This window comes from Sylvia atricapilla, chromosome 8 (assembly GCF_009819655.1).
Source record: "Sylvia atricapilla isolate bSylAtr1 chromosome 8, bSylAtr1.pri, whole genome shotgun sequence".
Lineage (NCBI taxonomy): Eukaryota > Metazoa > Chordata > Aves > Passeriformes > Sylviidae > Sylvia > Sylvia atricapilla.
The window spans coordinates 14,796,946-14,813,213 of record NC_089147.1 but is presented as its reverse complement, the minus strand read 5'-3'; positions in this window follow the sequence as shown (position 1 = coordinate 14,813,213).

Here is a 16,268-nt window from a genome sequence, read left to right as displayed (position 1 = left end):
GTCCTCTCAGCCAGAGATTCAGCATTTGTTAGTGCCCCAAAGTAATTTCTCACTTGCTGCATGTCAGTGGGTTTTTTTAGATCCTGCACTTGTTTTAAAAGCAGCTGCAGGTTGGTGTAAAGACCTTGCCCCATCAGGTACACATCTTCTCCAGGCACAGCAAGTCCTGCCCCCAAATCAATAAAAGGGGGAAGGTTACATTCAATCTATCAGAGCAGAGGTAACTCAAGGGACAGACACCTGAATTTTACATTCTTCTATGTTGCAATGGCAGTTTTGATGAGACTGTGGTGAAGAGTCATCTGCATAATACTATTCATTATCTATTTTCTTTATCTACATTTTAAAAAACATGTGTATGGCATATGTTTCTCATTGTTAACTATGACCTTTGTTTATTTATAGTTTTAAAACCTCTGACTACTGCCAGACACTATTAAAAATAAACATTTTAATTGTTTTCATGTTTTATCCTCCCCTCCCCTTTCCACCCCAATCTGACAGGATGAAACATTGTTTTTACTTGGGATATAGCTGCTCCTGCTGCAGCAAGAAAGAGGACTAGAAAGAAGTTGTATACATATTATCAGAATAGTTATATATTCAACAGTCTGGAAACAAAGCGAGTGCGATCTCCCAGCCCTCTTTAAGATAAATCTGCCCATTCCCAGGCTCTGCCTTCAGCTGAGGGTGCAGAGATGAGAACTGACCTGCTCTTCTGCCTTTAGCTCAGCCAAACTTAGCTCTTTCTTCCCAGCAACAGAGCCACAATGCGAGAGGCCATCTTCATTTCCCATGTAAACAAAGAGCTGGGCTGCTCACTGAAAGGTGGGGTTTTGTTTCCACAGGCACATGAAAAGCCTTCTGCATCAAAAATTAATTGCCTTAACAACTTTAAGCTTTTTGAGTTTGTTTGCTTTTTGCCATTTGTGGTTTTGTTTGTTTTGTTTTGGGGTTTTGTTTTTTTTGCACGGGTTTAAGCGTTTCATCACAGACCTATTGCGAAGGGGTACAAAATGCCAGAGAAAAGTTAGACCACAACTTTTTCCAGTCTTTCTGGTCAGCTAGCTGGCTTTTGTGCTCCATTACACAGATCAACCTTTTCTGTTTTGGGGATACAAAGCTGTGTTCAGGGAATCTTCTTGGAACCATGGATTCTACTGCACAAAGTCCATCACTTTAACAGCACTGCAGAGCCTGAATCTCTTGGGCAAGATGTTGGGAAAAAGGATAGAAACACACTAGTTAAAGGTTCTTCTCACCCTCCTGCAGTATTTCTAGGTGTACATATCAGAACTTAAATCCTTTTTATGATACCTGATGCATCTCTTTTTCTGGAGTGTTCTACTTTCTCAGTCAACAGCAACGACCAAAATTTGAGAGAAACTGATTCAAGAACTGATCTGGCTGAATCACTTTCCTAGTTTGAAAAGGGACTGTCTGTCACATTATTCCAGTTACCTTCATTTGAAATTAAATCTCCTTAGGCAAAGCCATCCTTAGTAGGTGTGCCTGGCACAAGGGACCCCAAACAGAATTGGCTGCAGTTTTTGCCAAGCAGGATTAGAGCAACATCACATAACATGCTCAGAAACTAAAAACAAATGACACCAAAGAACTCTCTCATCTTTTGGGGAGGAAAGGAAAAAAAAAAAAAAAAAAAAAAAAAAACCACTTCAAAAAAGACAAGAGATGTAGGTAACCCTCATCCTCCATTCCTGTGAGGATTCCCAGCACTTCCTTCTGCCTTTCAATGTCATGATGAGGTAAAATATCTCCATCGTTTAAAGTACCAGGTGAAGGAAAAACAGTCAGAAAACTGGGATATTTAGGGACAGCCTGTCAGATGGTGAATCAGTACAGTTCTGATAAAAAAAGGCTACTAAAATGTATCTTCTCTGTAAAGATTAATCTTATTCTTCCCAGACAATGAGACCATAAAAATATTCTCAGCCCTTGGAAAAAAATAATGATTAGTGAGTGTATGTATCTGTCTTGGGCAGTGGAGATGTCCAAAGAAGGAGTGAATGGAAGTTTTTGCATTGTTCTGGTGTGTCTGGGAAACAAGTAGAAAAACAGAGAGGGAACAGTTAAAAACACAGTGATTACATGTTCTTTCTTTGCCCAGTTCTTGTTTGGTTAGGATGATTACTGTTCTGTGAACACAAATTCCTTGTGAATATATTAATTCATTTCTTTTTCTGCTCTCTGTGTTAGGTCCCAACAGGCTGCAAGTGGAATTCCTGATCCCTGCTCTGCCTCTAGCTGTATCCTGAGGACAGAAGTAGGAAGGAAGGTAGGAAGCTCAAAGTCCATGGCCTAAATGAGGTCAGTGATTCAGAGGGGTGTTCCTCCATCCTATCTTAACGTGTGCCTCTGTTCCTCCTGCTGTTTGGCTGAATTACCAGCACAAGCCTCCTTCCCTTCAGGCACAGCAGTTTCACTGTGCTGATGCACCCAGAGACCTGTCCCATGCTGACTGAAAAGTTACAGTCACACCTTGATGGGAAGAGTGATGGAAAATCTGACTGCAGGAATTTCCAGCCTGTGGTAACCTCAGTTCCACTGTGCTTGGGAACTGCTGCTACGTAGTAACAGAAAAGCTTTTGATTTCCAGAGAAACTGCAAAAATCAGGCATCTTCATCTGCTGATGCCACTGTTCACATTCCCTGTCTCAATGCAGTGAGTGGATGTTCTGGATCATGTACAGCTGGTAAACAACAAGGCTCAATGCAGCCTCCTGATTCCCTGTTCATCTGTTCACAGGTGAGTAAAGCCCTGCTTTTATCTCCTGCCATACCATCATAATTTACAATCCCAATTCATAACCCAGAATTGCTACTGAGTATTTAAATCACCCAGGCAAATAAAGTATTTCTAAGTTATAGTATAATTTAAATTAGTGACAGTATTTCCACTGAACTTCCATAGCCAGGCTTTCACCCACTAAATCTTGCCAAAATTAATAATCAGCCTTAACAAGTAATCTTACTTACTAGTAATCAGTGACTTCAGTGATGTCCTGACAACCTGGTATTCTGCATAGAGAAACTCTAGGAGTTTCCTTAATTGTGTCCAAAATAGAAATAAAATATGGATATCCATTCAGAAAAATAGATATCCAAATATTATATGGATTTTTGGTGGTGGAAATCTACTGCAGTCTTTAGTAAAACCATCTAATTACTGCCATTTCTATATAATCTGCATCTTGTCTCCATGAGAATTTGCTTAGCTCATACCTGCAGACATATTTGTGATCAATTGGAAAAAAGATCTTTAGCCTGAAGATGATAAAGTATATGGATTAAACTTCTAGAGGTTTTGCAGTAAGTTTTCCACCCTCTTTTCCTTCTTATGATTCCTGTTCTAACCATTCCAGTATTTTCCTGCAGGAATCAGGAACCTGATATTCAAGCAGTTACACACAAGCTGCTACTGCTCCTCCTTGAAACCTCACACTTCAGTAACTTTGGTGCAAGTTTGTAGCAAACTGAGTTGAGAGATTAAGCAGACCTTATAGAAGTAAACCTTGGGGAAAACCAAACCAAATCAAAACAAAACAAACAAACAAACAAAAAACCAAGGAAAACTAACAAACAAGCAAACAACAAAACCCTCACAAAAAAAAAATCCCTGCAAGCTTAAACCAAAATTAGACTATTGTAAAGATACTTCATTGTGCTTTATTGAACAAGGTAAGCAAATGCTATTTCAGGTCATTCTATCCAAAAAAAATATTGAGTTACATTAAACATGATATATTCTGGAAAATTTATAAAGTGGAGGAAGAAAAAAAAAAAAGAGGCTCAAAAACTGTTCAACTATAAAATAAGATTTCTCTTTTAAATCAAAATCTGATATTCTTGTGATGCTTCCATTGCAGTTAGAATTATATAAATGAAGTAAACTATTAGATGCCCAGACTCTATTTTTGTGTGTTTGGGGAGGGGCCTAGTATTTTTCAGCAGCCTCGGAAAATAACATTGGATGTTTAGTACTTCAATTCTCATTAGTTGCAAGTAAATCAATTAGTTATGAACAGCTGACTCTCCTTGTGAACAGCCTAAAAGCTACACATATTGCTTTTTAGAGGCAGGGTAAAAGTTCTCCCACTTTATTTATAGAGGTGGAGAGAGACAAGGATATCCTTTGGACTGCTGCAGCTCAAAACTCAGAAAGAGTTTCCTGCTTCCAACTGTGTCACTAGGAAACAGGAAAATCAAAAAAGAATATTTACAAAAAAATATGCGTCTAGTTTGTATATATTATATTAAACTGCTATTACTACTGGCCATGAGGAAAAAAAGCTTAACATCTATTCTTTCTTGACTTTAGGCTATTTATTATGATAGATTTACACTTCTGAAATCATAGTTAACAGCAGAATTCCTCTGTGTTCGAAGCATATTTATAGTCTAGGAATAGCTATTGCCAGAGGAAATAAGCAGGAGGGTCAGGGGACAAGCAAATTAAAAACAACCCCAAAATAACACAAGGATGTACTGCTTTGGTAAATACAAACTTATTTTCAATGTTGTTCTTGTAAAAGGATATTTATAGTGGATCAATAATAATGTATTTATTGAAACTTACAGGAATCCATGAGGTATTTATTTGCATGTGAAACAAAGCCCTGAAATCTGTGAAGGTGACAAGGAGACCTAATAATGCATTCCCCACCCCCCAATGTGTGTTAATCCTGATTAATCCAAATTTTAATGATATTTTGCAGCCTGAATTTTTTTAAGTTTTTACCACAACACACAGAAACTCCTTAGCATGGCTGCCAAATTGATCTAATCCCTCACTGTAGGTAAAACAAAATAATAGTGGTAGTCAATGTTTCCTTCTCCTACAGGAAAAAAATCCTAGCTACCTTTTTCTGAAGATGCACAGCTGTATTAAGGCTCCTTAGAAGGGTCACCCACTTGCCTGTTTCTTCAGCATAGGCTGTGCACGTGCTATCAGATGGTTTTCAGAAACTCTTTCATGATGTCATCCCAAAGGGTACCACAGTATAAATGTCCATGGATGTTGGTGAACTCAATCCAGACACATGCAAAGACAAGTCTTGTGAAGAGTTGTAGAAATGTGCAGTATTCTTAAACAGAACAAAACAAACAAATAAATACAACTCCCCCACACAAAACTAACAGCAAACCACAAACAAACCTTCCCCACGAAATACCAAAATACACAACACAAACTATAAAGAAATCAGTATTATCATTTGCAGGAAATCAGGTACCAGTAAAAAATAAATTAAGAAAATATTACTTCACAAGGCTGATCTGCAAGCTTCACAGAACGTTTGAAAAAGTCATTATACAGGAACATGTCGGCCAGGAGAGCAGCTTTCTCATAGTCTCAGTTTCAGAAACAACTGAAATTGCCTCTGCAGGGGTGTCAGATAAGCTCACCTCAGCTGGAAATGCTCGAAGGAGCCACAATATTACAGCTTTTCTACGTTCTCCAGCTTGTCCTCTGTAAAGATCTAACCTTTCCCTTTTCAAACAGATATTCAAAGGTATGTTACTGCCATCAATATTAGGACCAAATTTCACTCAGCGAGCTGATTCTCCTGTCCAGGTCTTCAAACTGCTACAGTAAAATGTGATTGAAAATAAGTCAAGTGATCCAAACTTCTTTGAATGGAGTAAGTAAACAGTACTTCCTTATCAGGGCATGCTAGATAGAGAACAGTTTTGTTTGACATTCATAATTATTGGGTACCTAAGTAAACTAATGGTTGGCTGTGAATACTGATCACGAATAAGTTCAAATATTGTCATAGCTAAAACTTTTAGATGGTTGTATGGCTAAGTTCTGCTACAATAACAGCTGACCTTAAATAATCATGCATTCTTTAATAATCTCTTCATCTCATGTCCATTTTCCCCTCAGCCTAAGTACTCATATATTTCAGAGAATGGTTTAAGCATTAGGAATGTGTTTTGAAGCCCATTTTCTTGGGTTTATTTTCACTCTAAAAAACCCAAAAATAAACTATCACTTTTAAAGGGAACAACTTCAATTTATGTTTTCTCCTCTTATACAATGGGCATTCTTACTGAAGCACTGAAAATCAAGACAGTGGTGATTTTGCTGATATACCAATAGCCTGAGAAATGCCTTCAAAGAAAAGCAGGGATTGGGCTGGCAAAGGTCTGTGTTGGGCACCCTTGTGCTTCAGCAGAGTTGCACTGAAATGCAGAACTTAAAACACCACAAGGCTGTCCTCCTAGGTTGTTTCAGCCTATTCCCCAACATGAAACACAGCATCCAGCATATGCAAGGATTTTCCTTAAGTCTACCAAGAGACTTTCAGAATTTAATAAACTTCTACACAAGTTCATAGGTGTATTTCCCCACACCACTTAAGAATGGATTAAAGAGTAAAATTTAAAATTAATCTGGGACTCAGTTTAGAATTAAGTGAAGTAAAATGGGAAGGATAAGTTTTAAAACTTGCATGTTTTTCTTCAGTGTTCTTGAAGTAGTTACAAAAGTGAGACTAAATCCATCAAGGACACTAATTAAGCCTTTCTTCTCCCCTTTATGTTTTTGGTGATCATTTGATAAACAGGGTCCATAGAAAAATAAAACCTTTTTTCCCATTAAATTACATAAACTGAACAATCAGTTTTTACCTTAAGTCATGCGATTTTAACAAATTTGGGTTTATGTTATTTTAAAATAGCGGCCTTGTGTACAACATGTATATACCAAGCACATGCTTACAACTGCACACTTGAGGCTTTGCTGTCAATTATCAAAATTCTGCAGCCTGATTATGCAAGCTGGAGACATCTGATGTTCTTGTTTGTAAGAATTTCTTCACAGGATTACCCAGGAGCAGCTCAGAGAGGCCCAAACAGCCCCAGCACATTTGAGTCTGAGGCAGCAACTGTGTGAAGTCCCTGTCTGTGTAATGTCCCAAGGCAGCCTGGTGTTCTGCTGGTTACCAGAAATTTCTTTTAGAGAGGGGAAGAAAAAAAAACCCTACATTATGGAAGCCAGAGAAGCAAATGGAAGTCAGTGCTCACAGGACCCTCAATGGGAATTAAAATAAATGCTCCTTGTCATTTCACTTACAACAAGGACTTAAAGTCTGAAAGTAAATCAGTGAGAAAAGCTTGTCCTTTGCCTATCTTTTTGCTCCTTCTCACCAAAATGAATGATTTCTGAGTATCTAAATTGGTCTGAAGACAGAAAATATTTATAATTCATGGGGTGTTTATAATAAAATAGGATTAGTGAATATTTAAACTTATAAATCACAAATGCACTGTAACTATGACACACATGATCTCCCTTACTAGTACCCAGAGACTTCATCAGTGCTGTGACAGGTAGGATAAGATAGATTCCTGCTGTCCCCAACCCATTTATTTACTAATGCAAACAACATTTGACAACTTGCCCTTGTTTTGCTCTGTTGGTAAATAGCTTCATAAGCCCACTAGCTACACAGAGATCATCTTTTTAGATTAGGTTACATTAAAAAGAGTTATTTTGGAAGATCCAAATTTCCACCTTTTCTTTTTCTTTTAATAGAGTAACCTTTTAAAGAAACTCCCAGCAAGATTATTTGAAAACCAGCAAGACCAAAATCTGGCCATTGTAATTTCAGTTCACATTACCCTTCACTATTACATCTACTAGCACTAGCCTTCCTTGAATTTGTGCAGGATATGAAAAGAGAAAACTTTGTGCTACCAGCTGGAAGTAGTTAACTGTTAGTGTAAGAAAATAAATCTTATACCAAAAGAAATTTAGGACTGGATTTTATGCAGTTGTAGAACCACTGGAAAATCCAAAATGGTCAAACTAAGCTGTTTTCTCCAACTTGTCCCCTACCTTTCCATATCTCTCAGAGGAGGTATGTTATTGTATCACACCTCTGCCCATTCTCCAGGCCAGACTGATTACACATAAAACATCACAAACCTAGGAATTATAACACTCTGTAAATTCACTAGCTTCTCAGAGGCAATAATATATTATTATTATATCATATATTATTAGATATGATATTACTGATGGTATCATATATTTAGGATGTTATGATGAAAATACTTCACCAAGAAACAACTGGTCAATTTAGATGTGTGAAGTTCTACACTAAACCCTCCTCAAAATAGGTTAAGGGTGTTAAAAAAATGAAGGATGAAAAATAAAATTGCTTTGCTTTCTTAATTCTTTGCAGAAATTACTTTGGGGGATACACATTCAGATGTTTTATTAATAAATGTATTAAAGGACTTCAACAGGACTTGAAAGAGCTGCAATACATCCCAGGCTTGCTAGGAAACATTGCCACAGAGCCTTCTGTATCTATTACTCAGTTCTCTTAGAGATCAGATTCCTATTAGTCACTTTGAAATTACTAGGAAAAATATATAAAATAGTTAATTCTATTACATACTTCATGATTTTAATGCTAATCCTTCTTTCAGTTTGCATATAAAGTTCTCATTGATCTCAGCAGCAGCAGGATCAAGGCTTTTGGTAACAGTTTTTGAAAGCTAAGGATTTTCTCTGACACCCAGGTAAAAAAGTTTCCAGAACAGTTGACACAGGCCAGATGGATATTTGTCAATGGTTCTTTCTACAGCAGTTGTGAGATTGAGGCTAGTAGGTGGAGCAGGGGGGTGGATTTATTTTAATGGTGGTTTGTTTTCTTTTTAAGCACATTGCTCTATTGGTGTAGAAGATTCACAGTTTTGCTTCTACCTATCCAGTCTCAACCACCTGTAGAGATAGCAACTACTTAACCTACTCTCCTCCAGCATTCTGAAAAACAGTATTTTATATGTTGTCTGCCAGCTCAGCCAAACTTATTTTGAAGTGTATCAAGTAATTTCAGAAGCAGGCAGTGATACTTTATTCTATCTTTGGTAATCGGTTGCAAGACTTGTTGTACAAACTACAGCAGGTCTTGTACTGCAAAAACTGCACCACATTACTTAATTTTGATCCAGCATTTTCATAACACTCCAATGAAAATCCCACCTCCCTTACTGACAATGCCTGCCTGGAGCACAACTGTCTATCCTGCTTATCCCTGGCAAACCCCACAACCTTCCAAGAAATAAAGAATAAATTCGTTTGGTATTGCTTCGGTTAAGCAGTGGAAGGATAAAACTCGAAGATACAGATGTAAAGTATCTGGAAAATTGATATAGACTAGAATTAAATTATTGGAGCTGTTGACTCCTAGGACGTGCAGGTATCTCCTGACAGTCATTGGAGGCACTACAGAAGTTGTTGAAGCCCTCAGAAGTGTCAGTAACAGTACAAGGACACAGGTGAGAAAAGCAGGATGGGAAAGAGAAATCATTCAAATATTCAAACCACTTTCTGCTCATTCCAGCAGCTCTCCCTGCTCATGACCCATAGATCTTTAAAATGTCTTGTTTAAATATCCTCTAATTTATTTTTAAAAAAAAGAGTTGTCAGCTGGCCACAGACCACACATTCCAGAACTGAAGTAGAAAGGAATGTGAATGGGTGGGTGGGGGAGAGGAAGGAAATCAGATTTAGTATTGAAAACAAGACTAAACTGAGAAGCAATGATGTGCACTCAAGCAGTTGCAGTGTGCAAGGCTATTTTTGTCTAGAGCACCTCACGTTCAGAAAAAGAAGTGGAGAACAACCAGTTATTCATTTACACACACACTCTGACACAGTCTAGCACACACACACTCGCAGCATTGTAGGTTCAGCTGTTATCTTAGCTACCATCATCTCTTTTGCTCAAGAAATGTAAGCAGATGTCAGCATTTTCTCTCCAAAGTGAATGTAACTGCTGTGGAGATTACTGTTCAGAACACTGCATATCTCTTCTGCCATCGGTACATTAAAGCAAAATCTAGCAAGTGTTACATAAAAATTTTCCAGTAGTGGCTGAATGCATATTAGGTGCTGTTAAATGTCAGTTGGTAATATAGTGTGCATTCTACTGCATGAGCTATCACTGGAGGCAATGCCTTTCATCATCAATCTAAAAATGGTTGTGGTGATAAGATAAAGCTAATACTTACATGTGTAGGTCTGGATACAGGGCTCCCTTTTATTTACATGGGGAAACAAATGGTCTCAGCATGTGTGTATATTTCAGAAAAGCAAAGAGAAATCTCTTTTCCAGCCTTTGCAGTGAGGCTGGGTTTGTTTTCATCAAGAAATGACCCTACAACACATGCCAGTGAAATCACATTGATTTTTAATCCAGTAAAAAAGGAAGTGCTTGTCTTTCAGAATGCTGATATTTTTGCAGACATAGACTGGACCACATTAGTTATCTAGGGACGTATGGAAAATGAAATGTCCTTTAAAGTGTGTGTTAAGTACCACAGAGAGCATGTAGCTGTAATGACTCACAGCTATTACTGGTGATAACTCCACAGTGCCATTAGATGAAGAAAAAAAGTTGATAATGTTTTAGCATATCTTGAGAGAATGTACAAGCATATGTCCAGATTGCTGTTACTATCATCGTAACTATCACTCTAGGGCTGAGTAGCCATAACCATTTTGTGCTCATCATTGTACAAAACACACACAAAAATCTTTAACAAAATAGCAACAATCTTAGGTAGGGAAAAAAGCATCAAGAAAAAATTTAAAGGCAGTGAGGCAGAAAGACATAAAGTACAGGGATGACAAGACAACTCAGCACTGCAAGGTGTTTGTTTCAGGACATGACCAGCATAATTATTTTCAAGTACCTATTTTTTTTAAGAGAAGAGACAAGCAGCAAATGACTTGTCACCTATCATACTTTAGGGAACAAATGGAGATGCATTTGCCTCTTTTGAGAGCTCCTCTGGAAATTGCAAAAGTTTCTTGTCACCAGTGTTGAAGATTATCCTGAGGATAATCAAGGGAAAAAGATCCAATTTCATGAGAACAGATTAAAAGATTTAGATTTTTGTTTTGCCTAAGAAAATGTTGGGGGGTTATAATTGCTGTTATAAATATATTGTGGGTAAATCCTTGAGGAGAAGGGAGAGTTTTACAATACTACACAGTGCTGGTGTAGAAATAAATGGTTGCAACACTAATATGCAATCTCTAGCCATGAGTGAAGAAAAATTGTGGAATACTTCCCAAAAACTTCCCAAAAGAAGTTTTGTTGGAACCTGAGCTAACTCTTTTTAAGATTGTATTCAATCCATTTTATATAACATGACTTCTATAGCAGTTTAGTTGCCTACATATAATAATCCAAAGTACCTTCCCTTCACTTTTTGTGGTTTGTTTATTGGTCCAGTTTTAGTTGGCTGAGGTTGGGTGAAATGAAGTCCCTAATCTCTTTTTCTTATGTATACAGAATTTTATCATCATAGGAACAGTAGGAAAACTATATTGTAATTAGACACAAGCAGGAATCAGCCACTAAAATCAGTGTGGCTCTATGGGAAATAAATATCTGCTTATATGGATTAAAATGTCATTCAGGATTACAGATTACTGTCTCCAACATGTTTATAGGGGGAAAAAATGCTTACAATATATCCTGCACTTCCACGGAATTACTGAGGCTAATGTTAGGATTCCACAGACAGTAATTCATCATTTTTCCTCGTGAATGAACGGGTTGTATATGATTAATGAAGCTTACAGATGACCCTCAATCCATGTTACATAAGATAAGGTCCCAGTGATTGACAAAATCAATCATTTAGCTTGTGCTTCATTACTGCTAATAGGTTTATAGCCACCTTCAACAGATATGAAGCCATAAGGGATAAATTTTCATCTTGATATAATGATTTAATAATTTAAGAACAAATATTTACCCTTGCCCTCCAAGTAGGAAAGTTTCTCATTTAGTCCATTTGTTAGTGGTTTTTCCTCTGCTATGAAGTTTTTATATCTCAGCTTTTACACTTTCTCCTAACTTTTTAGGAGCCTATGAGAAATGGAATTTCAGGAATTATGATGTATACATCTACCATAAAAATTTTATTTTAAACAAATTCTAAAAAATAATTGTAAATTAAAAAATTTGGTTACCAAAGTTGCTTTTTCTTTTTCTTCTGATTTTATGAGTAACTGTAGGTACCTAATAAACAAAGCTGCAGATAACAATAAAGTAAATCTTTCTTCATGTTTCCGGCAGTGCAAAAGTAATCCTGGATCTCTTAATCACTTGAAATAAGGCTTTCATGATTATTCCATCAGAACATGAATGACTGAGATAAAAAACTCTTACAGTTTTTTTAGATATAAGAGATTATTCAGATCAAAATTAATTACTTTGGTTCAGAAGGTGGTTATATTTTGTTCTGTGGCTTTGCTTGAGTCTGTGTTCTATTAATGATCAGATAGAGAAGTAAATTTTTTGCTCTTACCAAGATTTACTTACCAAGAACCTGACTCATTTGTGCTAATGCAGCTAAGAGTCTTTATTACAACTCTAGGAGAAAAAAAAGTGGCTACAGAGAAAAAAAAGTAAGAAAAAAAGGTTGCATGGAGTGGAAGAGGATATTTTAAGAAAACACCAGATGATTCATTGATGGTGTTTACTGGTTAATGTTCATTTCTGCAAAGGAGGCTGGCTCCCTGCATCACTCGCTGACTTAAATGGTTTCATTAGTTTGACATTTATGACACTGTGGTGTTCAGAAGGCATGTTCTGATGCTGAACTCTCAGCTTCACATAATGACAGTGACCCAAATGGCATCAGAGTTGACAGCTTATCCCATTGTCCCATGTGTTACAAGGCTTCTGTGAGTGGATTTTTGAGTAGATAAACCAAGCTGTCTTTTACGATTACTAATTCTTCCTTATTTTACTGTTGATTCATGTCTGAAATTTATCTGCGTGTTCCTCAACACGTGAATCAACATCTAAAGAAAAGTGATTTCAGTTTCTGAGATGTGCACAAAAACATTAGAACTTTTAGTTTAATACTCTCCTAGATACTTTTGACATGTTTTTGGTTAATTCTGTTACAGATTATGACCAAGATAATTCATTAAATCCAGAGGATGACCTTTAAATTAAACGTTGGGTAGTACATCTTAGGGAAGCCACTCTGAGGGTGCCCTCTCTTAACAGAGATGTTTTATTCCTGGGTAGATTGTTAGTCACTTTTTCATTTGGATGTTTACTTTTCAGATTGCAATTCAGAAGAGGAACTTTGAGAGCATGGCTCAGCCTGAGTAATAAACTGAACACAAAATGAATGTTTCCTTCCTCTGAGTTTTGGATTTAAAAGGCACAGCATATGATTGATGGAATTATTGACCAAGTTCAGTGGCTAAAAAAATTTTTAAAAACCCAAAAACTTGGATTTTAAGTTTCTGTTATTTTACTGTTTTTATAAAGAATGTTAATTTTTTCATATGTAGATTTATTATGAATCTCTTTGTCCAAAACCTATTACTTGATTGATGTGCCAGTGATATTTCTTACTGTTCTACATCAGAGAGAGATCTCTGTACCAGCTCTCCAGCTGCTTGTAATGCTATTAAAATATCTGAATGCAATGAAGAGAAAGAAAAAGAAGAAAAAAAGTATGAGCTAAGTCATATATGAAGAAACATTCTTGGAAGATTTCTGAAATTTTGCAATATCCTCAAGGACATGTCTTAATGTCCAGGAAGTGGGTTTTTTTACCCCTCTCTGACATACACAGTTTATTACTTTAATGCTGTGCTTTGCTGACATTTTTTTTAAACCCTGTGAGGCTTTAAGATTCTCACCATGAGCAAGGGAGAGGTTGGAGGCGTGTTGATAGCAAAGAGGTTTGCAGAGGCCACTTGTGTCTCCTGATCTCTGATGAACAGCCTCCAACCAGCTCCAGGAGCCTTTTCCAGCAGTAATGTCCATGTGCAACTTGTAACAACAGAGATAAGGAATTTTGACCACTAACACGAGTGTGTTGAGCAAAAATTTTAAAAAGGTGGGTTCTCAAGAAAGAAATAGCAAAAGCACTCCACAGAGTAAAGAATTTACTGATTAATCTTATAATTTATCCACTATCTTTTTCATGTTACCGGGGAAGTGACAGATGGAAAATGAACTTAGATGTTGCTTTCTGTCAGAGTGTGAAAGAAATGCTTCCCTTGAACACAGCACAGCCCTGGAACCTGCAGGATCCCATTAGACACAGCAAAGCTTTCCCTATATACACATACCCTGGATACCCTTTATGTCTGGAGACTGCCCGTTTTTAAGAGAAAAATCAATCTCCATAAATCAACAAAGCAATTAGATACATCAAGGGGTAAAGTTAATTTCAATGAGTTTGAATCATCACTGATTTGCAAAATATCAGGGCTCTTAAAATCCTGCCTAAAATGCTGTCAGAAAAGGCTACACATCACAAAGGGCAAAAGCCATTTTACATTTACTGGGGAAACTCTTCCAAATAGCAGAGACTGTGGATGCCCTTCTGTGCAAGAAAATAAGTCTGAAGACTGGATGTCGTGTAGGAGAATGCCAAAATAGCCATACAGTAAAAAAATGTTTTGCAAGAATTCCAAGTTGTGGTTAAACTGTTGTGTAATTGTATGGAATTTTGTTTGAGAACTTGGTCTCTTGTATCCTCTGAATACATGAGAGTCTCTGCTCAGACCAGTGCCTAGTCCTGATCTGAACAGTGATGTTTGAAACTGTGGACTCTGACAGTGCTGGGATAAGACGGAATTAGATATTGGGATCATAAAACTAAATAGTGAAATACATGTTAAAATATCATAATCTTAGACTACACTTATTGTTGACTCATAATCACTAATTTGATTAGTTCTGATTACTCTAGGAATTAAAAGATGGAGTGAATCAAGAAAATAATAACTGATATGGAGCAAGAAATGGTCTTTTGCCTATTATAGTCTTCAATACTCTTGAAAAAAATAAAATATATGGGTTTTGCCTCTAATCAACACAGATTCGATTTCTGTAATTGAGATAAAATGTAATAAATCTCAGCACATACCTATTCTGTATGTTCTGGAAGTCTTGCATGGTGATATAAGAAACTTGCATCTATATGTTAAACACCTTTTCATTTTTAAGGGAAGTATGGCACAGCTGCAGTAATGCAAAAATGCCACCTCCTCAGAGACAGGAAAAACTGAGAAAAAGGAAGTTGTCAAGATGCTGTCTCTAATACCTATCCCAGACTGGGGAACTTTGCAGTTCCTTTTTTCACTTAACAATAAGTTACAAGGCTCATTTGGTTGTTAGGACACAAATGCAGCTTTCTGCCTGGATGTCCAAGATGCCTTCATTTCCCTAATGAGACTTTAGTTGATGTCTCCTTTTCTCAGATCTTTCTCTTTTGAAATCAATTTTTTAGCAGCAAAAGGTAGCATAATGCACTCATAGGAAATTACAGTATTTTATGAATCATTAAATGAGAATGGCAGAGATGGAGATTTATTAACTGAGACACAATTGCCTCTGATAGTAAATATTTATGACTACACCAAGTGGCAACAAGCTGAAAGAAAAAGAATTCCAATAACTCTCTGTCCATTCTTGCAAGCAGAGATACCAGCCTAGCCTCAGTCCCTGTGTCATTTCTGAGTAGAGGCATGGAGATAAGTAATCCTTTAGCACAAGCAGATCCAATGCCTTCAAAAATGGGCCACAAAAAAGAGGTCACATTAACTTCTAAAAAGGGGTCATGCATAAGTCATTGTAGTCTTGTTACCAGATTTCAGAGGGAAGGAAGGTGGCAAAGCATGTTGTTTATGTGGGATTCAGCAATAAAGACAGATCTTTCCAAAACACCTGCAAAGTCTGATACTTCCAAACAGCTCCTTAAGTGATATTTTCTCTATTGACTTTTAAAGTTGATTGATGACATACAAATCTTAGCTTACCTTCTGATTAAGCATCAGAGCAGACTATACACCAAGCAACTTTTGTAACTTACTCAATAATATAAACCCACTCAGACTGCAAATGGAGAAGAGGGTATGACTATAGGATTCAAAAACTTATGGCTAATGCAAGATTTTGAAAGCCAAACTTTAGGTATGCAGAGTTTTAATAAACTGTTTTTCTGCCAGCCAGTAACAAAAAGATGTTTGCTCTTTTTTAATGCCCTGTTATTTGAACTGTCTAAACTACCCTTAGTTATGTGAATTATACTGCCTAAGTGATTTAAGCACTTTTGGGTCTTAGCCAAAGGTGTTTAGTCTCTCTAACCTGCAAATACCAGAACGCAGCCCAGAAGATCAGACGATGAATGAGGATGAGGTTAAGGACCATATATAGTCACAAAACTGTCTTGATTTT